The sequence below is a fragment of the Podarcis gaigeae genome (genome assembly GCF_964106915.1).
Source record: "Podarcis gaigeae genome assembly, chromosome: 11".
In the NCBI taxonomy this organism is placed as follows: Eukaryota; Metazoa; Chordata; class Lepidosauria; order Squamata; family Lacertidae; genus Podarcis; species Podarcis gaigeae.
The window spans coordinates 1,640,745-1,665,751 of NC_139687.1; the positions used below are offsets into that span (position 1 = coordinate 1,640,745).

The 25,007-nt window shown below is 43.3% G+C and overlaps 1 protein-coding gene and 1 long non-coding RNA gene across 15 annotated transcripts in view; both read right to left on the reverse strand.

Annotated features, from left to right (window-relative positions):
- Nucleotides 1-25,007, reverse strand: part of TRPM3 (transient receptor potential cation channel subfamily M member 3) — a 418,053-nt gene that overhangs the window by 164,920 nt on the left and 228,126 nt on the right. The window lies entirely within an intron of this gene.
- LOC310826857 lies at nucleotides 14,868-20,539 on the reverse strand. Its single transcript, XR_014556036.1, has 3 exons — nucleotides 17,422-20,539; nucleotides 16,362-16,446; nucleotides 14,868-16,274 (listed from the first exon to the last, which is right to left on the reverse strand). It is a non-coding gene; the product is annotated as an uncharacterized lncRNA (long non-coding RNA).

Genomic DNA, 25,007 nt, shown 5'->3' on the forward strand with positions numbered 1-25,007 from the left:
TTTTCTAAGCAGCTAAGCCGCTTATCAGCTGATCCGCTAAGCTGATAGGCCTCTAAAAGCCTCTAAAAGCCGCTAAACCGCTAATAGCGCTAATCCGCTAAGCTGTCAATGGGCTTGCTTCACAAGACGAAAAAACCGCTATACGAAGAGCCTCACGGAACGGATTAATTTCGTCTTGCGAGGCACCACTGTACTTATAACAATAAAGGTAAAGGTAAAGGGGCCCCTGACCATTCTGGGGTTGCGGTGCTCATCTCGCTTTATCGGCCGAGGGAGCCAGCGTACAGCTTCTGGGTCATGTGGCCAGCATGACTGAGCCATTTCTGGCAAACCAGAGCAGCGCACCAGAGCAAACGCCGTTTACCTTCCCGCCGGAGCAGTACCTATTTATCTACTTGCACTTTGACGTGCTTTTAAATTGCTAGGTTGGCAGGAGCAGGGACCGAGCAACGGGATTTGAACTGCCAACCTTCTGATCGGCAAGCCCTAGGCTCTGTGGTTTAACCTACAGCGCCACCCGCATCCCTTATAACAATAGGAAGAAGCAAAAATAAGTCTGTAAAAGTAGAATTACCTGATTCCCTTTTTGATTATTTTAGATGTCATGCATGATAACCTTGTAATTGTTCCTTTCAATTATTTATTTTTAATGAATAAAATAAATCTGAAATATATAGCTGTCTAACTGGGAGTCAAAATGTTAGGATCTTGGTCTAGCTATAGTAGCATATTGCTGCAATCCACCCGCGTCTCTTAGTGGTGTGAAATTCCAGGGGTTCCAGGTACTTACCCTGGGTTCAGTTTACTTGGAATGAGGGACAGCGGAGAATGTGGTATCTTATTATGTATAAGATTTATTTACACATATATACAACCTGAGCCTGTGATGGAGGGATTCACAGCATCAACGCCACAGTAAGTTATTGCTTCTCCCATAGCCACAGGCTTGGATCCCAGCAGAAATCAGGCATGACCCTGCCTTGCAGCCACCTAGCCTGCTTCTCACTTCTAGCTTACAAACCTCAACTCTGGTATTGGTCCTTCAAATTGACAGTCCTCTGGCACAGAGCCACTTTCTTTGTTACCTTAGCCACCCATATTTAGGCAGCCAGTGCTAAATCCTTGTTGAATACAGGAATTAGAAAGGACTCAGGCATGCAGCCTACCCCCAAACCCCCTCACAATACTATAAACAAGGTGTTAATGCACAGCTAGTAGCATTTAAATGTCAACAGGGATGCAAATTCTAATGCACCTTGCAGGTGTATTCAGTTCAAAGCAACACAGCACAGACAGAATGCATCCTCATTCAAATGCACAGCTGATTTATGGTTATGACCAGAGCATAATATTTTGCTAAAATCTGTTTATGCCTCAGCTGAAACAGAGTATGGATGTTGACTCCTCACAGTTGACATCTTCAGAACAAAGACTGCCAGAGCCTATTGATCCTTTGACCAACCAGATGCAGACTTTCCAGATCAAGATGGCTTTGACATTTAACATGGCTATGCAGTTGCAATCTATAACAGTACAGGTATGTTTCTGCCTGGTCATCATAACTTCTCCTGGAGATGTGAAACTGCCAGCAATGGAATAATGTCCAGTAGATAAAGGGAGCATTCCTTGCATTCCTCTTGGTACTTTCATGCAACAAGTACTAAAGCTGCATAACTAACTAAGCTTTCCCCCATATCATTCATGTACTTTCTGTTCTTTCTGCATTATTTGATACTAAGAAAAAGTTACCATTTGAGTCGTTCCAAGAACAATCTTTGATTGTCCTTTCAGTTCAAGTGCACAACAGGAAGAAATAAAATCCAGTATCCACCTTCTTATCACTGCACGGAATGAGGAACCTGGTTTATTGGATACATCTTGTTTTATTTATTTATTTTTAAATAATATTTATTAAGATTTTCAGAAATACAGAAAGAAAAGATTAAAGTACATTCAAAGCCTTATTTTCATACACCCACTTTCCGAGACTCCCTCTTTCCCCCACCCCTACCATATTCCCCTATCGTATTGTTGGCTCCACAAGCTCTCAGTTCTAATTAAAACTTAGTTTGTTTAAACCATTAGTCGAATTTAAATTTAATTTTGTACAATCCCCATCAATACCCTTACTAACAAAACAAAAGTTCTTTCCCCAGGGCCCACCCCCTTTCCATTCCACAATTTCCCCTTTTTTTTAATGATAAAGACACCCCACACAATAGAAATATAAGAAAATAAGAAATAGAAAGTATAGTAAGTAAAAGAAAACCAATTCAGAAAATAGTTGACAAGCCTTTGGATTCTATTTCTCCCCCCCCCCCCCGTCCCCGGTTTAGTTTCCCCCTGACCACCAATCCATGTTGTCTGCCTGGAAATTTTAAAGTCCATAAATCACATTTTTCCCCCAACTCCTTGCTGGCTTTTTCTTTTTATAATTATTTTTAGAATTATTTTTAAACCATTTAGCATCAAATCTTTAATAACGCTCCCCCTATTGTTCTTTCCAAGTTGTAGTCCAGTTTCCTCTTGTTCCGCTGCTAAAACGTTCTAGTTCAGAAATTTAGTAAGTCTGCAGGGGTTATTGTTATTCAGGAACAAAAACTTACGTTCAGTCCCTTCCTTTCTTCAATAGAAAATTCTATTGTCTCCTTTAGCTGAACACCCTGTAGACACAATATTGTTTCCGTTCTGCAGCTTTCCCAGAAGATAACCAGTCCTGTAAAATTCCGATGGTATTTTTCCACTTACGACCTTCTTTGTAATGTCCCGAAGCTCCTCTAGGGGGATTATTGTAACTTTGTTTTCTCTAGTCCAAAAGTCCGATTGTTATCCATGTTTTCGCCATTTTGTATCCAAGTTTTAACGGGTTGTAACTAATTGTAACAAAATTTAACCAGCAAAGTCCTCGTATTAAGGTCCTCTTTGAATTTCCGACTTTGACAGCTACTTTGACAGCTGTCAAAATCTCCTTCGCTTTTCACCAGGCTCTCTCCTCAATCACCCCGGTTCCCAGGGGGGGGGTTTACGTTTTCCTTCTCCCTCAATCCTCCAGCACAGTTCTTGTAATTTCCCATCGTGGAATTCTTAGTTTTTATCAGCAATACAATTCTTTTTGGACCTTGGTTTCCCAGTCCTTGTTTTGGAAGGTTTACAGTAGGGAGGGGGACTGACTTCCTTTTTGGATCCCCCCCTGCTCGTATCAAATCCGAAAAAAAATTCTTTTTTTTCTCCTTTTAAACCTGGTTTCCAAATTACTCACGGGTTGTTGTTGAAAGTCCGAATTCTCAATGGAAGAAGTCAGCGCTCTCCGCCGGATGGCATGCGGCTTCGCTCGGCAGGGATAGCAGAGGACTCAAAGCACCACGCTTCTCCCCGGCACCCGATCCGTAGCCTTTAAAAAGGCTCCTTCACGAGTCGGGAGGGCGCTAGCGGTGCCAGCCGAGTCTCCATGTCCACGGCCTCCATGGCCGTGGTTTTTAAGGGTCCCCGCATCGCCGGTGCGGTAGGACCCAGCCCCTGCCGAGCAGGCTCCCTCCGGAGCTCGGAGGGAGTCCGCCATTCGGCGATGGCGCCAACCCGGAAGTCTGGATACATCTTGTTTTAAATTGTATTGAAAATAAGGAGTAATTTAAGGCAATCTATATCAAAGTTCACATGAGTCTGAATTTTAAATAAGCCTTTATCCCCAGTTAAAACAGCTGGGAAACCTTCACAATAATAAAGCCACACTGAAGCCACGTTGAAGCAGGCAAACTCATGCTGCTCTGGAGCGCTTGTTCACTCAAGGGAGCCGTTCATTTTCATGAATGCTGGAGATCTCAAAGGCTGCTGCAGCTGAGATCCAGGGGCTTCCAGCTCCTATTGCTTCTGTAAATGGACAAGTCCCATGAACTGCCACATTCCTCTCTGTAATCATGTCAATGGAGTCACAGGGATGCAGAGAAAGGACCCATTCTATAGACATGGCGTAAGAGCTGCATATGAGCATGGGAAATACTTGCCATCTAGCAGTCTAGATCACAGAGATGGCTGCTGTGTCCTCGGATGTAGAACTTAGTTTCCTCTAGATTTTATACAACCTCAGTCATATTTCTCCACACAGTAATCCTGCGAAGGAACTCCACAACATGAACCTGAGTGATCCAGTCAAAGCACAGTGAAATCATTGTGCAATCCCTGGATATTCATCCTCCTCACTCAATAGCATTACAGAAGGAAAATTTTGAGCATGCCCCTAAAATCTTGTTAAAAAATACTACACTATGTTATGCAGTGCTTTTTTTTCTGGGGCAACACAGTGGTACGCATACCCCCTAAACATTTTGTGAATCTAAGTTTGGCCTCATTGAGGGGCAGTATTTCAATATGTGTAGGAAAATGAGAGTACCCCTAATTTTTTTTTTTAGAAAAAAGCACTGGTGTTATGTATACTGGTGTTGCATATTTCATGCCTAAACCAGGCTACCAGTATTTCTCGGACTGTCTTATCTATCCCCTCAAAAGCAGAAAACTTATAGAATAAACTAAGCTCTTATCTTAATGAAACGAAGATACAATGAAGTATTTTTAGAGCGTCTTTCTGGCACTGATACTCCAAAATTTGGTGTGGGGCTGTCTTGCGAGAGGCACAACGGAAAGGACAAGTAGGCATGCTTTCAAAACAGCATAAGAGACTCCTGGGAGCCTCAAGGGACATTGCCTGGCTGTGAGTTCTGAAGAGCCCAGACTCACAGAAACAAACTGGGGCAAATGTCAAAAATGCTTTAAAATAGTTTTTAAATCTGTGGTGTTTTGAATTTTGTTTGTTTTGTTTTTGCTTTGTTGAGGGTGGGGAAAACATTTTGTTGGGGCTGCAGGTTAGTTAAATTATAGTATACTTGTAAATTGTTTTTTTCTTTTTAATTACAGTAGTTTCTATTGTTTTATTGTATAGTTTGTATTCTGTTTGAAGGGGAGGGGTCAGGGCTGCCGGGGAGTGGGTCCCAGCCAACAGAATGTCTGGGGCAGGTTCCACAGCAGGGGGATGCACTGGGACACTGGATCTCGGTGATTACGCATAGGAGGAGGAGTTACGCTAAGACCAGACCATGTCAATACCGAGGAGGAAGGTTTAGTTATTATTTGAGGACTACCCCTGCCCTGCCTCCGGGTCTGGTCTTGACTGGAAGGATGCTGGAATCAACAAGGGAGACCCACATGACCTTAAGGTGCTGCTGTGCAATGCCAGGTCAATGATTCGCAAGACCACTGCCATCCACGACTTGATCATGGATGGAGGACTTGACCTGGCATGTGTGACAGAGACTTGGTTGGATGAAGCAGATTCTTGATGCTGCTTGTCCACCAGGTTTCTCTTGTGAACAGCACCCCAGGTAATTTGGGTGGGTTGCTGTGATTTTTAGGAAGTCATCAGCTTACACCGGGAGCCCTATTGGGAACACCCAGTTTTCTGGGTGCATGTTCTGGAAGTTGGGCAATAAGGGCAGTACACGATTCCTTTTGGTGTACTGACCTCCCCGGTGCACCAAGGATTCCCTGCCCAGGATTCCCTGGAACCTGGAAACACCTAGTTTGGTTGTCCTAGGGGATTTTGACATCCATGCCAACACGACCTTACAAGGGGCCACTCAGGTCTTCGTGGAAAGCATGGCCTCCATAGGGCTGTCCCTGAATAAGCTGGCACAACTCATAGTCATGGACATGACTTAGACCTGGTGTTCACCTTTACAGATGTGGATGATCTGAAACTAAGTAAAAATGAAAAAAAAAAGTGCCGTGGTACAACTAGACTTCTCTGCGACCTACCCCTCTGCAGGGAGGTGGGACCGATTCAGGTGGTCCGCCCCCATCACTTAATGGATCCAAATGGTTTCCAGAGCGTGGTTGGGGATGCTTTATCCCATGTTGATGGCCTTTCAGAGGAATCCCTGGTGGCCCGCTGGTATGTGGAGTTAACCAGGGCTATTGGCCTTTTGTTTCCTTTGTGAATGATGCCATGGCCTTTGGCTAGTGCAATAAAGTTTATGATGATGATCCGGTTTGCAGGCTGAGACCCTACCTACTCACAGACTGTCTCACCAGAGTGGTGCATGCTCTAATTATCTGCCGCTTAGACTACTGCAATGTGCTCTATGTGGGACTACTTTTGAAGGTGGCCTGGAAACTACAACTAATCCAGAATGTGGCAGCTAGACTGGTGACTGGGAGTGGCCGCTGAGACCATATAACACCGGTCCTGAAAGACCTACATTGGCTCCCAGTACGTTTCTGGGAACAATTCAAAGTGTTGGTTGTTAAATAGTGGGTAGACATGGCAGACGACACAGCGATTTCTCCAAAGCAGCTCTTTATTTTGTAAGCTGCTACAGAAACTGAACAGCAAACAGCTCAGCCGGCCTGCTTTTATAGGCAGCCAGCTGTCAACATTGTAGCAACAACAACCCAGGGTTTCCCGCCTAAAATAACTGACGTGGACCTGAGTGAAAACTACCTACAGTATCCCCCTGCTGGCCCAGGGTGAGAACCTCAGTACATAACATTGGTGTTGACCTTTAAAGCCTTAAATGGCCTTGGCCCGGTATACAGGAAGGAGCATCCAGCTCTGAGGGCCTTATGGTGGTTTCCTCACTGCAAGAAGTGAGATTACAGGGAACCAGGCAGAGGGCCTTCTCAGTGGTGGTGCACACCCTGTGGAATGCCCTCCCATCAGATGTCAAGGAAATAAACAACTACAGTGGAACCTTGGTTTTCGAACGTAATCCCTTCCGGAAGTCCGTTTGACTTCTGAAACGTTCAAAAACTGAGGATCAAAGGGCTGTCAACAAGTTCAATGGGGGAAATTGAGAAACGCGCCTTGGAAGCTGTTCGACTTCCGAGGAGCATTCAAAAACAGAAACATTCACATTTTTAATGTTTGATGTTTTATTGTGCTTTAATACTCTGTTGGGAGCCGCCTCGAGTGGCTGGGGAAACCCAGCTAGATGGGCGGGGTATGTATAAATTAATTAATAAAGGCTCACAGGTAGGTCTATGACTCAGCGAGACATATGGGTATAACACTGGGCAGCAGACAAAGTAAAAGTTTGGGGCCAAGAGATCCCAGAAAAAAGATGAAGATGAGAAACTTGAAAGCAACAAAATGTTGTGCTCCAGATGGAAAATGGATAGGCAGCAGTCTTGCTTTCAGGATAAGGTAAAGGTAAAGGTACCCCTGCCCGTACGGGCCAGTCTTGACAGACTCTGGGGTTGTGCGCCCATCTCACTCAAGAGGCCGGGGGCCAGCGCTGTCCGAAGACACTTCCGGGTCACGTGGCCAGCGTGACAAGCTGCATCTGGCGAGCCAGCGCAGCACACGGAACGCCGTTTACCTTCCCGCTGGTAAGCGGTCCCTATTTATCTACTTGCACGCGGAGGTGCTTTCGAACTGCTAGGTTGGCAGGCGCTGGGACCGAACGATGGGAGCACACCCCGCCGCGGGGATTCGAACCGCCAACCTTTCAATCGGGAAGTCCTAGGCGCTGAGGCTTTTACCCACAGCGCCACCCTTGCTTTCAGGATACCTTTTCTATATTACACGAATGGCCACTTACCTGCTTTCCCAGGTGGGTAGCTGCTGTGGCCTCTCACGGAATCAGCAGGCTTGGCTGGCTGCTGAGTATCTCTCTAGCCAGCCATGACACATAAAAGCTGACAAGGGCTATGTGCACCCATAAGTCCCCTCACTCATTTCATCTTCGTAATTATTCTCTTTCAGGAATCCCTTGCAAGAACATATAGATTGTGGGCCACAGTGTTGCGCACTGGGCATGGCAGCACACACAAGCAGCATCTTGGGGTGCGCTCCTCAGTCTCCAGCCCAGAGCGACTGTCACCTGGATGGGATTATGTGGAACTTTTCACCCCAAACTGAATCATGAATTCACAAATCATGATGCTGAAGACCTGTTAGTCTTCCAGCTGGGTGAAAATGATCGGGTTCCCATGAAGGGAATCAAGCTAATCATGGCAGCAGTTGCTGACACTGAAAGTATGTGCACACAGTATCCAGGCCTCACAATCTTCTGGTCTGAGCTCCTCCCGTGGCATCAGTGGCAGGGAACAAATGAGCTTTGCACTGTGAAAGATCAACAAGGTGCTGCGGCAAGTGATGGAGCAACTTGGAGGGCATGCCATCCCCCAGCCTGACATCAAATTTGATAAACGGGACCTTTTCAGACCTGATGGCGTTCACTTATCCACCTCGGGGAATGAGTGCTGGTTGGCAGACGTGTCTAAGGGCAGCTCTGGTTGGTTGCAGCTGTAGGTAGTTTGGCAGTGAGGTGTCTCAAGACCCACACTGAGTGGCGGTTAAGGCATTGGTAGAATCTTGATCATCAAGCTTTTGGGTGAAGTGGTGCATCACCTGGACTGGACCTGGACCAGCGGTGCATTCATTAGAGGGGTCTTGGTGGGAATCTCTGTCCAGAATCCAAATGTGGGGCCGATGGGCCATAGAGCTTCCAGCAGCAGCCTGGGGATGGCCACCTCAGGAGACTGGCATCTTGGAGAGGTCATAATCCTTGGATGACCCTGTCAAAAGTTTCAGCCCTCCACCAGGAGGCTAAAACAGATACACACACAATGCCTGAGCCAAAATCCACATACATCGGGAATCAATAAAGTTGTGGTTATTTATAATCCAGATAATTGTCCCTCTGAGTTTGTTCATTACACCTTAGCCATAGGCCAGGCATGTCCAACTTCGAGTAGGGTGTGATCTACAATCCAATATCAAAAACTGGCAGTGATCTACCACCCTCCGAAGTCATTTAAGATAGATAGATAGATGATAGATAGATGATAGATGATAGATAGATAGATAGATAGATAGATAGATGATAGAGATGATAGATAGATGATAGATAGATAGATAGATAGATAGATGATAGATAGAGATGATAGATAGATGATAGATAGATGATAGATAGATAGATAGATAGATAGATAGATAGATATAGATAGATGATAGATAGAGATGATAGATAGATAGATAGATAGATAGATAGATAGATAGATAGATATAGATAGATAGATGATAGATAGATAGATAGATATAGATAGATAGATGATAGATAGATGATAGATAGATAGGTGATAGATAGATGATAGATAGATAGATATAGATAGATAGATGATAGATAGATAGATAGATAGATAGATAGATAGATAGATAGATAGATATAGATAGATGATAGATAGATAAATGGATCTTTATTTCACAGATTGTAGTTGTGTTTGGAAATCATGACAGATCCAAATAGTTGTTAGATGGACATGTAACTAAACAAGTGAGAAAGTCAACCTATATTTTTATATTAATTTACACAGATCTGAGGAGCCAGTCAAAGTGCGCCGGGCATTCTTGGTTTTTTCCTTACTGTTGCTTTAAATCACAGGTGACTTGGTGTCAGCATCCCCACGCCCTTCCTCCACCTCTCTCTCCCCATCTGTTACGTGAAAGCCTTTCGCTCGCTCAAACTCATGGAGTGCAAAGGGGGCTTTCCACCATGTGTTTTGTTCTTGCCCTTCCTTGCTGTTTGGGGAGGGGGCTCCTTATTCCTTTAGTTGCATTTGAACCAGCAGGTGAGCAGGCGTGGAGCTTTCCGTTTCCTGCCTCCACCCCTCCACCACGTCCACCCCACTACCGGAACTCTAACCCCCGAGAGCGCAGCGCAGAGCAGGCGGCAGGGAAGGAAGGCAAGCTGGCTTCAGGAGGAAGGAGGAGAAAGAGGAGGACCTCAGGCCTGCATGAGACTGGCGGCAGCAGCGACTTCTGTTGTGTGCAAGGCTGCGGAGAAAGGCTTTTCTTTCTCAGCCTGCGATCGACCAATATCAGTCCCAGGATCTCCAAGTCAATCACGATCAATGTCTTGGACATGCCTGCTATAGGCCTTGCATGGGGAAGGTGGCGCTGTGGCTGGGACTGCAATTTGCAACAACTGTTTTAATGCCGAGGTCAATGAGTTGGGTCCAGGTTTGCCTTTATGAGAACAGAAGGGAAGATGCTGAGGTCTAACAGAGGCTTCCACTACAACAAGTGGGTGGCAGGAGGTTCCTTCTTCCACACACAGAACCAGCTCCCATGATGAGTTCTGGAGGCTCCCCTCAAACTTATGGAGAAGTCTTTCAGGGAAAACGAGGTGGGGTGGCTGAAGGGGAAAGAAGGAAGCATCAAAAATCACTTTTCCTTTCCTCAAGTGGGACCATCCAATGAATAGAACACTGCTTGTGGGAAATCTGGATCAAACCCAATAGAAATGTAACATCAAGCAGAAAGGGAACTAGGCAGGGGTGGTTCACCCTGTTCCACCGCCTGAGACAAAACAGGAAAGTGTTGCCCCCCGGAAGCCTCACTTACTGGCATTGTGGTGGCAGGAAGGGCAGGTGGGGCAGCCATGGAAACCCTGTCTTGTGGGATGACACTGCCCAAGGTTGCTGCTCCAGTCTGGCTCATGGGGAGGGGGACTGGCCCTGGAACTGGGTCTCTTATACTCCCTGCCTTAGCATATTTCCCCTTAGACATTGCCAGCAACTTGTCCATCCTTGCATTGCAGTTCTTGCGCCCTGAGCAAAAAGTAACTAAATAGGCTCATACAAAGCTGTCGTTTTTAAGAACGTAGACAGATTATGGAAACATACTTCTGGTGACATAAAACAAGCATGTTGTCACCTACACTCTTTCGCTGTCATATTTCAGAGCAGTGTTTATTATTAAAATAAAGAAAACGTCCACAAAAATAAGACAGGAAAACTGTTAAATTACAGTGATAAAAACTCTGCAGAATCTGAAATAATCACTCACCATGGCAACTGTCAACACTTCAAACTGAGGTCCTGAAGTACAACTTATTTAATTACTGAAAATAATAAACAAGAGAGGGAAAAGAACTACTGAAATGAAACCTTTCATAATAAATTAGATAGTCATCTACAGTAATGAAAGGATAAAGTGAAGAGTAATCATTATGAAAATGCTTTCGTTTCATATTGGTCAGGTTTCATGGTTTGAGCCAATGGCCATAGCATGGTCTGATACTCATTTTCCTTGTCATGTGGTTTGACTGTTAAGTAGAATGCAAAGCCATAGCCTATATGACTGCCTGTGTGATATGCAAGCCAAGTTTGACATTATAGAAGCTTTTCAAGGCTGTTAAGACACAGATTGGGTTTGCCTGCCAAAAATGCACATTTTCTGCTCAAATGTGCAACTGTGCATATTAATAGATCTTTCACGGAAGAAATAACCATAGAGAGATTTCTATAAAAGACCTATGCCACAGAAATATGTTTCAGAAAATGAATTTTTAGATCAAAAGCCCCAATATTCTACACACTGGGATCTAAGAACTTGAGAAGCGAGCAAATTAAATTTTAAACAAAAGAGCTTAGGAGAGGAGAGGATGAAATAATATCATGTAGCACTGTCTTCAGCATATGTACAGAGGAAGGCAAAGGTAAAGGTAGAGGTCCAGTCATGACCGACTCTGGGGTTGCGACGCTCATCTCGCTTTATTGGCTGAGGGAGCCAGCATTTGTCCGCAGACAGCTTCTGGGTCATGTGGCCAGCATGACTAAGCCGCTTCTGGCGAACCAGAGCAGCACACGGAAATGCCGTTTACCTTCCCGCCGGAGTGGTACCTATTTATCTACTTTCACTTTGACGTGCTTTCAAACTGCTAGGTTGGCAGGAGCAGGGACTGAGCAACGGGAGCTCACCCTGTTGCGGGGATTTGAACCGCCGACCTTCTGATCGGCAAGTCCTAGGCTCTGTGGTTTAACTCACAGTGCCACCTACATCCCATGTACAGAGTAGCATGCTACAAAAGCAGACACCCACCATGGAAAGCATTCACTCCAAGGCATTGATGGTACATCTTTTGTCCCAGACTGATCTGAAAAAGTAGGTGGGATGTTCCATGTGATCATATCTGTGTACAGTGGTACCTCGGGTTAAGAACTTAATTCGTTCTGGAGGTCCATTCTTAACCTGACACTGTTCTTAACCTGAGGTGCCACTTTAGCTAATGGGGCCTTCCGCTGCCGCCACGCCACTGCTGCGCAATTTCTGTTCTCATCCTGAAGCAAAATTCTTAACCCGAGGTACTATTTCTGGGTTAGCGGAGTCTGTAACCTGAAGCGTCTGTAAACTGAAGCAGCTGTAACCCAAGGTACAACTGTATAATGCTACAAACAGTGGGCTGTATCTAGCTAAGTTGCCATTTATCCAAGGACTTCTGTTTGCACAAGAGAGCTTCAGCCACCTCTCCTCTCCCTACATGCCGCCCCAAAATGTGCTCCAAAGGGTTGAGGAAAACCTCAGAACAGATTTTGGAGGACAGATGATGAACAGATGATTGTCTTGAACAGCTGTTTCATGGTGATAATGTACAACTAACTGCACATATCCCCCCTAAAAAAACTGAACTCATTTAAATCACCTTAGCATTTTTAAAGCTGGCACAAATGCAACCCCAGTGCGATTCTGTATGGTGTCTCTGCCTAAAGGTAATGGAATCTATAGGAATGATGAGTCAGATATTAGTAGTGGTGTCTAGCTGTAGCCACTAGTCTTTCTGTGTACCCCTGCTCTGATCACAATTTCAAGAAACAAAAAGCCAGGACCAGAATTCTTTCTGGTGGTCCTCTGCTGTAGGCTCTTGTTGCTATGTATTGCGAAGCAGAATTCATCGTTTTGGCCACTATTCAAACTAGTTTTATGGATCCATCTTAATTTCTCACGCATTATGTTATTGTGTCTATACTGTATAAACTCTTTGTAAGTGAAGAGGACCATTTGATTAGTTTTGCACATTAGGAAGGCTACACATGCTAATGTGATATGCTATTACACGTGTGGTACAATGAATAATCCGCAAGCATGAAAGGAACAAAACTTATGCTTTATGTTACAAGGGACTGTGTCTGAGTAAGACATATTTTATTGCTTGTTCTGCTGTTTGTGAGAGGTGGATTAGACTGAATGAAGTGAAACTGAATCGTCTTTTCAGGGAACAAAGACTTTCACTGCATCATGGATCTCAACAATTACAAGTGGGGATGAAGAGACAATCTTTGCTTCAAAAGAAGTTAAAAGACTTATTTCAATTGAAACAGTGAAATTTTGTTTTAAAGGGCCAGGAATTCTTTTGTGTGCTATCCTATTATTATTATTATTATTATTAAAATTTCTATACTGCCGTTCATCTGAGATCACAGGGCAGTTAACAATAGCAATAGCAATAACACAAAACACATACATAACATGTCACAAAAAAAACCAATATGCCCCAGTTTAAAAGGGCATAGATTGTGACATCCTATGACATGTAGCAGCAAAATATTAAGAAAGCAGTCTTGTCATGCCAATATACAAAGCTGCATGGTTTGTTGAGGATTTAAAAGTATGTTTCATTAGGAATATAAAATGCCGGTACCTTCTCCCATTCAAAGCAAACTAATAGCTATCACCACATGTCGTATCAGAGAACTCTTATCGATTGGTGACGCCAACAGGGTGCTGTGGGTGCCCATATGTCCACAGGGACTTTCTCTGATGCCCACAGGCTCCCTGCCCTCCACTAAAGTTAGGATTGAAAGAAGCATTCAGTGGCAGCCACCCAAATAGACTGTGGTGTGTGCTTGGTCATAGGCTGGTGTGCATGACAGTTTCTCCGGGGTCTGGGTCCAAAAAGCTTGGCAACCCCTTAGCAGGATGTGCAAGTTTTTCCATAGCATGTCACATTCATCAAAATGCCAGTGAGAACTTTTTCTTTGTTTAATCTGGATTTGTACAGGAAATCAGATAAGTAAAAATGACCTATGATATGCCCCTGGTGACAGCTGGTGTAAAAGCTTGTTACCATCTTAATAGTATTATTTTTTGGTGAACATCCTGCCAATGTGTGCCACATTTTTGTTTGCCAGGCCATTTTCTTTATGGTAGTTCACACAAGGCAAGCCTGACTCTTTCTGTCAACTGCCGGATGCTGAAGGCACACCCAAAGTCCAATAGCTCAGTTTAGAGGAACTTTTCTCTCAAGATCTTTGCACAGTATATATAGGGGATTACCTTTGAGGCTGTAATTGCAATAGATACTTTTAAACATTTGTTTAAAAAATGACACAGAGTTCTTGCACAAGACCTCTTTAAAGAATTCCAGGATTTTATTGCAGCTGTAGTTTGGCTACGACAAGGAGATGTGAGGTTGGGCTGTTAACAGTTACTGAGGCCTACAGGGTATTCTTAATATTTGTTGATATTGGTACCTACTTCACCCCTACAGTGGTTGGTATAGCTGTTTATTACTCCTGCTCAGTTCCTCAGTTAAAAAGAAAAAGAAAAATAGAAGTTGACCTCTATCCTTCCTTGGCCCCCCACAAGCTCCCATGTTGCCTCCTGTGAACCACGATTAACTAAGGACTGGTAACATTTGCTCTTGCACACGTTCTGCAAACTTTCTTTTTGAAATGGTGCACTAGCACAGGTACTGAAATATCTGCAAAGATGCCCAGAATAGAAAAAGGCAGCAAAGGGCAAGGACTGAAGGAAGGGACAAAACAACAAAACATGGAGACATTTCATCAAATTCCACCTACTGATGTGGACGGCAAATGGCTGAACATAAAAAGATTCTCAAACACCTAAAAACCAGATCTGAATGAACTGCTGGTAATATAAAGTCCCTGTCTGGAAGCATTCTTGCTGTGCTGTTTTTTAGTTTTAGCCTTGAATTCTGGGCACCATGACAACTATTCAGGAGTCCTATCATGGCATTACAACATTGGCTATAATAAACCTACAACCCCGGCCTATATTAAATCATGTTTTGTCAGAAACTGCAACAGGATGTCAATGTTATAGGTTTGTGGGCTGCCTGAACTCCCCATTTAATTCCTGGGTGCAAGACGCTGGATTTGGCATGCTACAAATACAAAGCAGGAGCCAGCCTGGTGATGGCTGCTAAAGATGGGAGAGTGGGGGTGGGAAGGGGCAGTCTGCAAAACGCTGCCAGCTGCAGAGGGTCAGAGAACCATGGTGGATTTCTTTTGGAATCCAGGGCTGCGCTTATGGAGGAAGCAAGACCCCTTTGGAGTGTGGCATTTGCATCCCTCCCCAGCAGGATCAGGTTGTATGTGTCAACACACCTGTGCCTTGTTGTCAAAGAGGAAACACAGACATGGTAAGTGTACCTGGTGCTCCTGGAATCTCACACCCCTCAGAGATTGGGGTGGCCTCTTTAGAAAGAGGAAAAAATAGGTTGTCGCTTTTATTTTTAAAAAGGAATTAATCTATTGAAGCAAAGTGAGTATCCATCCCCATGTGATAGTTTGCAACAAAAGAAAATAACAATTAAGTATTACATTTTTAGAATTTGCATGGAGGTTGTACTTAGATAGCTTAACATTTCTTGCATGTTTGGACTTGATTTGGGCTACTGATTTAACAGCTTATGGCTGGGGGGGTGAACCTTAAATACGCAGGATGTAAGTCAGCTATGGGAAAATTACTTATAAGCTCTGGGCATGTACTAATATTTGTTTCGTTTAAATCTTGTGGAATTTGATTATACAGTGCATTCCAACTATTAGCCACAGCAAGGTCCTGTGTTAAACTTGCTGATTATTACTTAAACATTGTTTCAGTGTGATTTGTTGAAGGATTTCATTAATACAGATTAGTACCTTTATTAAGCTGTGGTTAATTGAAGCCTCAGAGCTTCGTTAAGTACCTTCAGTGAAGTGGATTAGTAGGTTTAATTTTATGTTCCTGCATGAGGGGGGTGGGGTGGAGAGGCCAAGCAAAGTAATTACTTTTCCCTCTAGTACTCGAAAGAGGAAAGATTGCTGTATAGCTCCTACCTTACACTTTTAGTGGGGCATTTTCCAGTTCAAAGTACCCAGTATATTTTCCTCTCCTAGACAAATTGTCACTACCTGTGATTGTACATAGAGGAGGAGGTGGGGTATTGACAGTAGGCCTTTTCACAGACGTTTGTTCCGCAAAATGATAGAATGGTCTGTATGGGCATAAACAATTATGTTTGTATGCTTAGGACATGCAAGTGGAACTGGGCAAAAAACAGAGTGCCTAATCATATCTTTGTGTGCTAAATGCACACAAACCTTTGAGCAGGATATCTTCTGAAAGTCCATTTGGTTGGGGGACTGTGGTGAGGCCTGCCCCCCTAGCCCCCAGAGCAGGCTCCGTGAAGTCAGTCGGTTCACCCCAAGTATGACTTGGAGAGTTAACCACTACTGTGCTTAGTGTGGTGTGGTGTGGTATTGCAAAGTGTGTCAAACTGCTTTTTTGGGGGAAGAGTTACACACACCCCTAAGTTTGTTTTGTAAATTATGGCCTTCACGGACTTCCGTGTTTGCCCACCTTATTGATCTAATGATGGTGACTTCCTGATTTCGGCTCAATCAGTGAAGATAGCTTTGAGACTCTTTCAAAAGAAAGTCCCCCCCCCCCTTCTTTTGGTGGGCATCTCTTTGGGCTCCCGTAGGGATTTTTTGAAACTGGATTCTATTCAAACGCGATTCCTTAGAGCCATCCTTAGGATTCCCCCCTCGGTAGCGGGTGCGGTTATGAGATTAGAGGTCGGCTGGCAAGCTCTACGGTATGTGGCCTTGAAGACGAAGCTCTGGCTATGGCTCAAGCTTTGTTTTAAACCAGTGGGTATTGCCCCCTTGATATTGAGGGACGATTTCCAATCATCGTGGGAAAGGGAGGTCATTAACGAGGTTCAATCCTGCGGATTGTCTCCCCTTTACTTTGAGTCTATGACGTACAATCAAGCTAGAGCTGTGATCTCCCGGAGACTGAGTGACATTGCCAGACAAGAGGACATAGCCCAGGTAAAACCAGGGACGTTCCTAGGGGACCAGATTTATCAGACCATACCAGCCCCCTACCTTGCAGAAATCCACTATGTGGAATACCGCAGACTTCTTACAGCGGCTAGATTAAATGTCCTTGACTCTGCGATATTGTGGGGAAGGTACAGGGGAGTACCATACGCCCAGAGAACCTGTCATTGTGCCATGGGTGTGGCTGAGTCCACCGAACACATTCTCTTGACTTGCCCTTCTTATGCAGAGCTTAGACAAAATTCTATAGATCAATTTAGCTTCCTACCCGGAGAAAACCAGGGTTTACACTTGCTGAATAATGTCACTAGAGCTATACCTTCCTTGGTGGCCAAATTTCTTTTTTTAGCTTTTAAGCATCGCAAGACTATAATTGACTGTATTGATATGCGGCTATCTGTTTAGCCCATTTTAGTGTTGGCTAAGCTCTAAAATCTTCCTGGATTTTTAACTGTGTATTGACAAATGTACTTTTTCTGACTGACAGTCGAATAAAAGGTTAATGATGATGACTTCCTGATTTCATAGAAATATTTTAACAGTCATTCTAGCAAGGGAACAAGACAATATTATGATAGTACACAATTTGATCACACAACTCTACCATACTCACCAATTATAGACATGTAGTCCTTTGCTGTTTGAATTTGTTTATTTCCAAGGTATCAGAGTAATGATGGTGATTTTGATCATTGCTGTTTTCTCTGTATTTTATGTTTTGCTTTTTTTCTTTGTATTTCAACATATTTAAAAATTATATAAACCCACCCTAATAAGTTTGGTGAAGGTACCACATGACAACTATATCAAAAATACTCTGCATATGGATGACAAAGGCGGCTGCTTTAACTGGACAAACAGCTTGGCACTGGTAAGCTAACCTTTAATGCACTCCAGCCTGGGTTTCCCTCAGTGGCTGCTGCAGAACGCCATGGCCTGGGTTGTGTGACCTTCCCTTCACTGGGAAAATAGTGCGCTGGTGCTAAGGGGGCCGCACTGGCTGCCTATTAGTCACAGAGCCAGTTTAAAGGTTCTGTTACTTACTTATAAAACTCTACACAACTCTGGACTGGGTTACGTGAAAGACTGACTTCCACTCCATTGCCCAGTAAGGGCATTAATATCAGTAACTGCAACCTGGTAAGTCTTCCTGATGATTATTGATTTGTGAAGACACAGAGGCAAGCTTTTCCAACAGGCTCCATCTGCACTGGCACCCTACTGGCTTTTGAAGATGCTGTTTACACAAGAATTCCCTTCATTTCTCAATCTCCTGTTTTAATTGCTGTACAGTGGTACCTCAGTTTTCGAACAGCTTAGTTCATGAACAACTTGGAACCTGAATGGTGCAAAACTGGGAATAGGTGTTCTGGTTTTTGAACTTTTTTTCTGGAAGCCGAATGTGTCCTGATTCAGCCTCCACTGGGGGGGGGAGGGGGAGGTGCCGGCTGTGGGAGGCCTACCAGGCCGCCCCACAGCCCTGAGTAAGGCCGCACTGCTGGAATCTGGCCCCGATGCCAGGAAGGAGGCCCCACCGCGGCCCCATGGCCATGCCAGTGAGGAACACTTACCTAACCAAGAGCGAAGTCCAGTGATGAACCTGGAAAGACAACAAAGTGAGCCTGGGCCGAAGAGCCCCGGCCCTTTACCAGCCCTCGCCCCCCCCCCCCAGCTGGTAGCAAGGGGGGTGGCACCTGGCCAGGTAAGCCCACCCTCTTGGAGGGGGTGAGTGGGAATGTTGTGCCTTCGTTTTGGGGACTGTGTGGAACCCAGTTCAGCTACTGATGGATTGACTGTGTGACAGCAGTACATTGTTTATTGCTTTCATTTTATGGCTCAATGGTCTCGTTAGAAAGCAACATTTATGTCAAATTGCTGTTTTAGGGATTGTTTGTAAAAGTCTGGAACAGATTAATCTGTTTTGCATTACTTTCTATGATAAAGCACACCTTGGTTTTGGAACGCTTTGGTTTTGGAATGGACTTCCGGAATGGATTAAGTTTTAGAACCAAGGTACCACTGTATTGTTTTAAACATGGTTGTTTATATGTCAATGTTTATTTAAACATGGTTGTTTATATGTTAATGTTTATTTAAACATGGTTGTCTATATTTCAATGTTTAATGGGATTGTTTTATTGTATATTTTATTTGTAGTGTATTTTTAATTATTCTATGATTTAACAATGTTGCATAATTGGTTTTTACTTTATGTATACTGTTTAGAACCCATTGGGGTGTTAAATGGTTTATAAATAAAGATAGCCACCACCAGCACTTTCCCTCAAATCTCTGAATCAAAAGTTAACTCTGCAAAACATTATACCACAGAGAAAGAAGTGTTTAGAAGAAAAGCATCACCTATGCTGCAAAAATATATTTGTTCAGTTTAGCTGGCATATTTGTTAGAGTCAGTTGCCATTAAGGTACTCATACATTTTTATCAGTCTGCTGTCTTGAAGGATTGAGGGACTTTCTTCTACATTGAGGGGAATATAGATTTAAGAGTACAGAGGATTTGGTTGAACAGCAGAAAACATGGCGTTGAAAAGCAAAGAAACCAATGGCCTTGCTGCCTAAAACCCAGGGGTGCCAACTTGAATAAAATGGGGGGGGGGAGTAAGCCCCAACTCTGCATAATTGATCACAATATGCAGTGCACACACAACATTTGAATGCCCATCAACTTTGGGGGCCCATGCCCTGAAATATTTTCTGGGGCGGGTGCCAAGGGACCTCAGCCCCTAGGGATTGGCTCCTATGCTAAAACCAAAACAATACAATCATAATTCTCTTGGGTCCTTTGCTTTGCTCTGGACAAGGAAAAGCTGCCTTCTACGGAGCATCCTCATTAAGTTTAAGGAAGCCTACAAACTTTTGCTGCACTTAGTCTTCAGCTGAATACAGCAGTGCTGGCCTAAGCCATTGGGATGCCTGAAATGGAGCGCCAAATGCTTCAAACCAAGCTGAGGCAGGGATGGCCAGGACTAGCAGCAGTGTGGAGGTCTGCTAGTCCTGCTCTTCTTCCTCCTCATCTGCGGAGATCTTAGGTTCAAGATCTGGCCTCCCAAGTAGGTTTACAATTTTAAGATACCATCAACAAGACATAATATAGAACGTATGTCTTCCCACAGAGCACATAGGTCTTTGTTAAGTAGTCCCAGGGAAGGTGGGCAAAGGAGCTGTCCCAACACTCTGTAAATATCTGATATAGGCTCTGTACACAGGCTCAATCGCCATGTACAGTGGTACCACGGGTTACATACGCTTCAGGTTACATACGCTTCAGGTTACAGACTCCGCTAACCCAGAAATAGTGCTTCAGGTTAAGAACTTTGTTTCAGGATGAGAACAGAAATTGTGCTCCGGCAGTGCAGTGGCAGCAGGAGGCCCCATTAGCTAAAGTGGTGCTTCAGGTTAAGAACAGTTTCAGGTTAAGTACAGACCACCGGAACGAATTAAGTAGTTAACCCGAGGTACCACTGTACAATTGAAGGTAAAGCCTCCTCCTGCAACAATTCCATTTGATGCTCTGCACACTGATTGTTACCTAGATTTCAGTCATATGTAGAGGGCGATAATATGTGCATGTATTCTTACCTGTCATTTTATTGTTTTGTTCTGTTTTTAATGATGTTTTACTGCTGTACACTGCCCTAATGTTGCAGTATATAAGTACTTTTACAGTTAAATGAACCATGTAGTGGAGGGGCTGTTGCCTCACCCTATATGGAGGAAACAGCAAAGTAACACGCAACAGAAAGACAATCATAACGGAGTTCTAAATAATTACATTATGGCCTATCAATGGCATAGTGTTATTTGAATACCTGCAATTTGCTGCAGGTCAGGCAAACAGCATGGTATGTCGGCTTGTTGCAGCTCTGTATTGCCAAACAACACAATATAGTCATTACGTGGTTTATACTAAGGATGTGAATTATTTCTGGAATTATCTTTGTCACATTTTCAGGCTAGGATATAAGACCTTTATATATTATTATGTACAATAAGATTATGCAAGGTTTTCTTATTAGTCTCTGGTGATAACCATTGGGATCTCAACAGGCTTTTCTGGGGGGGGGCGGGGGAGCCAGGACTGAAAGATGAAAAATTTTATGCAGAAAACCAAATGCTGTAAAAGGGAGCTTCCATCCCCAATCATCTCTGTAGTGTCTGCATGCTGCTCTGCTGCCTAGTCAAAACATGACAGAAGCTGAAATTACTATGACCAACACTGATGAGGCTAGAAGGAAGAGAATTACCGTATTTTTCGCTCTATAACACGCACCTGACCATAACACACATGTAGTTTTTAGAGCAGGAAAATCCGTAGGCATGCCACCCGTAGGCATTCCCTCCATAACACGCACAGACATTTCCCCTTACTTTCTAGGAGGAAAAAAGTGAGTGTTACGGTGCAAAAAATACGGTAAATTGCGCAAATCAGCATAAGCAGGTGTTTAATCTGCTACAGCTCTTTTAGCTTCATCTAAAATGTATCATTCTATGTTGTTCAAGCTAGTGCTGGATCTTAACAGTGAGAACCCTCTAAAGAAGTGTGTTGAGAAGCTGAATCAGTGTGAGGGGCTGCACTGCTGACTAGACTGCCCCCCAATTTCCTAGATGAAACCAAATGTGAAGGGGGGGAGGGCAAGGCTTGGCAAAGGAAGTACCGCAGGCCTTATGTTGGCAAAGGGGGCTTACAAGCAGTGGCCATGGAAGAGGACGCCCCTCCCTTCCACCCCCTCTTTATGAATTTAACATTGGCCAAATGCTCCTGATAATCTGATGCAAACACCATAGGGAGAAGGATGGCAATTGGCCTAGAGCCTGAAAGAATGAAAAGGTAAAGAGAAAGAGAGAAAATCGAAGCCAACCTATGCAGAGCTTTCCCTTTTCTTTTTGGTGGGCAAGAGATATTATGCTTAGTTTTACTTAGTGAGCAAATTCTAGGCAGATAAAAACTCAAGTTGCACATGACTGAAAAAAGTTTGCAGTTTTGCCAAACTGACATTAGCAACAATGTGAAAACTACCTCTTGTACACTCTTTAACTTGCTCCTATAAGATGTTGAAGTCTCCCCTGCCCTCTGAGTACTGTACTCCTCTAGGAGATTTCCCAAACTGTGCTTAGACAGCAGAAATTAAAACCCACACACACAAACTGGACCCCCCTTTAAATAAATATTATTAACTGAATATATACCACCACCCCAAACTACAAAATCAGCAAAATAATTCTATTACAGAAGCTCTTGATGGAAATGGAAATGAATGGTTAACAGCACCCTCACTCCCTACCCTGTAAAATACCCCTAGGGGTTTCAAAGGGGGATATGTCACCCAACGATCCCCTTGGTCTCTTTTTTAGGCTTGAGGTGCTGAATTAGCTATCAGCATCCTTGGGTCCTCGGCTGCCACAGTAGAAGCTGTGGAATTTGTATGTATTCACACCATTTCCCAAGTGTGTACAGTGAACACACAGAGCAGAAGGGGAGTTCGATTACATTCTGTCTTTTGTACTAATATTCACGCACTGACTCTTTGCATAGAGCCCATGTGAGTAAAAATGCTTCATCATGGCAATTCCTGACAAAGTGTTGGCTTTGTCAATATATATGAGACAAATCTGTAAAGTGCACACCGTCAGAGTGTTTATGCTTTCTGTTCAGCTGGAAACACATTTCTTTTAGCAGAAAGGATTCAGAATGGCTGTCCTGATACAAATAAGCTGTCCACCTTGAAAGGTCCCTGTGGTAATAATATTGATTTCTCTCTGTATTATATAACAGAACCAGACTGTACAGAGCAGAACTAAGAAACACAGAGTACTGCTACATGCACAACAGGAAGTGTTTTCATTGAGAATAAGCCACTAGGGATCTGCTCAAATAGAGGAGGAGGATGTTGCTGCAATAGAAATAAAAATATCCAGAGTGAGTAGATTAAATTTATAACACATTATAAAAGCAGCCTAAAATGGAAAAAATAATACAACGTTAGGCAACTGAAAACTGCATATTTAATATAACAATATCAAGAACAATAATACGTTGCAGCTCCTCCTCCTCGTGTCCTCAGCTACCTTGACAGCCCACCCATAAGAATTTCTACAGAAATGTCTTTTCTCTGATAATTTTGGGATGCAGTTCCTCTTCTAACTAAGTGCTAGTGAATCCTTGTAAAATGCAGATGTTACCAGCACAGATTAGCTGCTTTCCTAACTCAGTTGCCTCTTCCTCCTCCTTTCCATTCAGTCGTGTTTAGCCTGTTAGTGAAATCCCCATTTAACTTCACGGCAGTGTGCAGTATAAAATAAATACAGAAAAACAACACAATAGCAGATATTTTTTAGCACACTTTGAAATAGGGTAACTGGGCAAATAAAGGATGTTTTCTGCCGTTTAAATTATAGCATTGTTGCTGCCAAGCAACCCTCTTTGGGGGGGGGGGGCTGAGCATGCTCTGCCCTGGTCACCACAAAAGCCCTCCTCTCCCTTGTAAGTGATCTTTGTGCATCTGATGGAAGACATGCATTGAGAAGGGCCATGGCTGATTGTCTTAAAGAATGAGCATGGGTTTACATGGATCTGGCGCATGTTAAATACCCATGACTACTTGGCAGGATGATACAGATGGGCTTGGGATAGGAAAGTGCATTGCAGGGGAATTTAATTTCTCTGTATCCCCCAAAATTGCACTGCAATTTTTACTCTGGTTGTTGTTTGACTCTGAATGCCCAAATTCCTTCTTGACTTGACTCCCAAGCCTCTTAAGCCAGAGCTTTTCTATGTGTGAGATATGTTATCTGCTACATGAGCAAATCGGATGCCTTCCATCAGCTCATTTAACTTGTCACTGCCACACCAGACTGTTTACAATTTCCACTGAAACATTTAGAATGGAACTGTTACAGTAAAAGCTTGCTTTCAGCAGTTAATGTGTCAGATACAGGGCAATTTCAGTAATTTACTCAAATTAACTTGTCTCCATTCACCACCACAGCCTTTTGCTTTTCCTACAAGTTATACAACATCTATTATGCCTACCATTAATCTTAACCCAACACACACAGCCCGCTCTTGCTGTACTGATAATGCACAGCCTCTCCTCCTTCTGAAAAGGGGGTTTGTAACCCACTGCCTTTGGCTGGCTGAGAAAGAGGCAAGTCTCTTTCTTCCTCTTCCAACTGACTACCCCCCCCCCGACTGCTCATCTTGACTGTGGGAAGTCAAGTCCATGACAGCGGATGACCTGGTAATCATGGTAGAAAACCCCTTGGAAAGTATACCAAGGGTGTTGGATAAGATTAACCAATTTGGCCAAGTCGCAGGTTTCTAATTGAATAAAATTAAAAATAAATTATTAGTAAAAAAATATGACAGAACAGAAGAAAAACGAACTGAGACAGGTAACAGAGTTGGGGATAGAAAAGAAGGTGAAATATTTAGGGGTATGGCTGACAACAAAGAATATAAACATTTTTAAAGATAACTATATAAAAGTTTAGAATGACATTAAGAGAAATACAGAAATATGGGGAAGAATGAAATTATCATTATGGGGAAGAATCTCAGTAATAAAAATGAATGTATTGCCAAGAATGTTATTTTTATTTCAATTTATACTGATAGTCAACAGAACAGGACACTTCAAAGAATGGCAAAGAGATATATCTAAATTTATTTGGCGGGGAGGAAACCTAGGATTAAGTACAAATTATTAACAGATGCTAAAGAAAGTGGTGGATTCACCCTAATGGATTTAAAATTATATTATGAGACATCCTGTCTTTGTTGGCTATGAGAATGGATGATAGTTAGAAATCCAGATATCTTAGATCTGGAAGGTAATGACAATAGATTTGGCTGGCACGCATATCTTTGGTATGGAAAAATGAAAGTTAATAGGGGATTTCTAAACCATATTATCAGAAAATCAATTTATGTTGTTTGGGGAAAATATAAGAATTTATTAGAGAATAAAATCTCATGGTGGCTATCCCCATTAGAAGCGTTGTCAGTAAAAAAAATAATATGGAAAAAGAATGGGCAACACAGAGGAGGAAAATCAATTGAAAGCAAAAAAGTTTGAAGA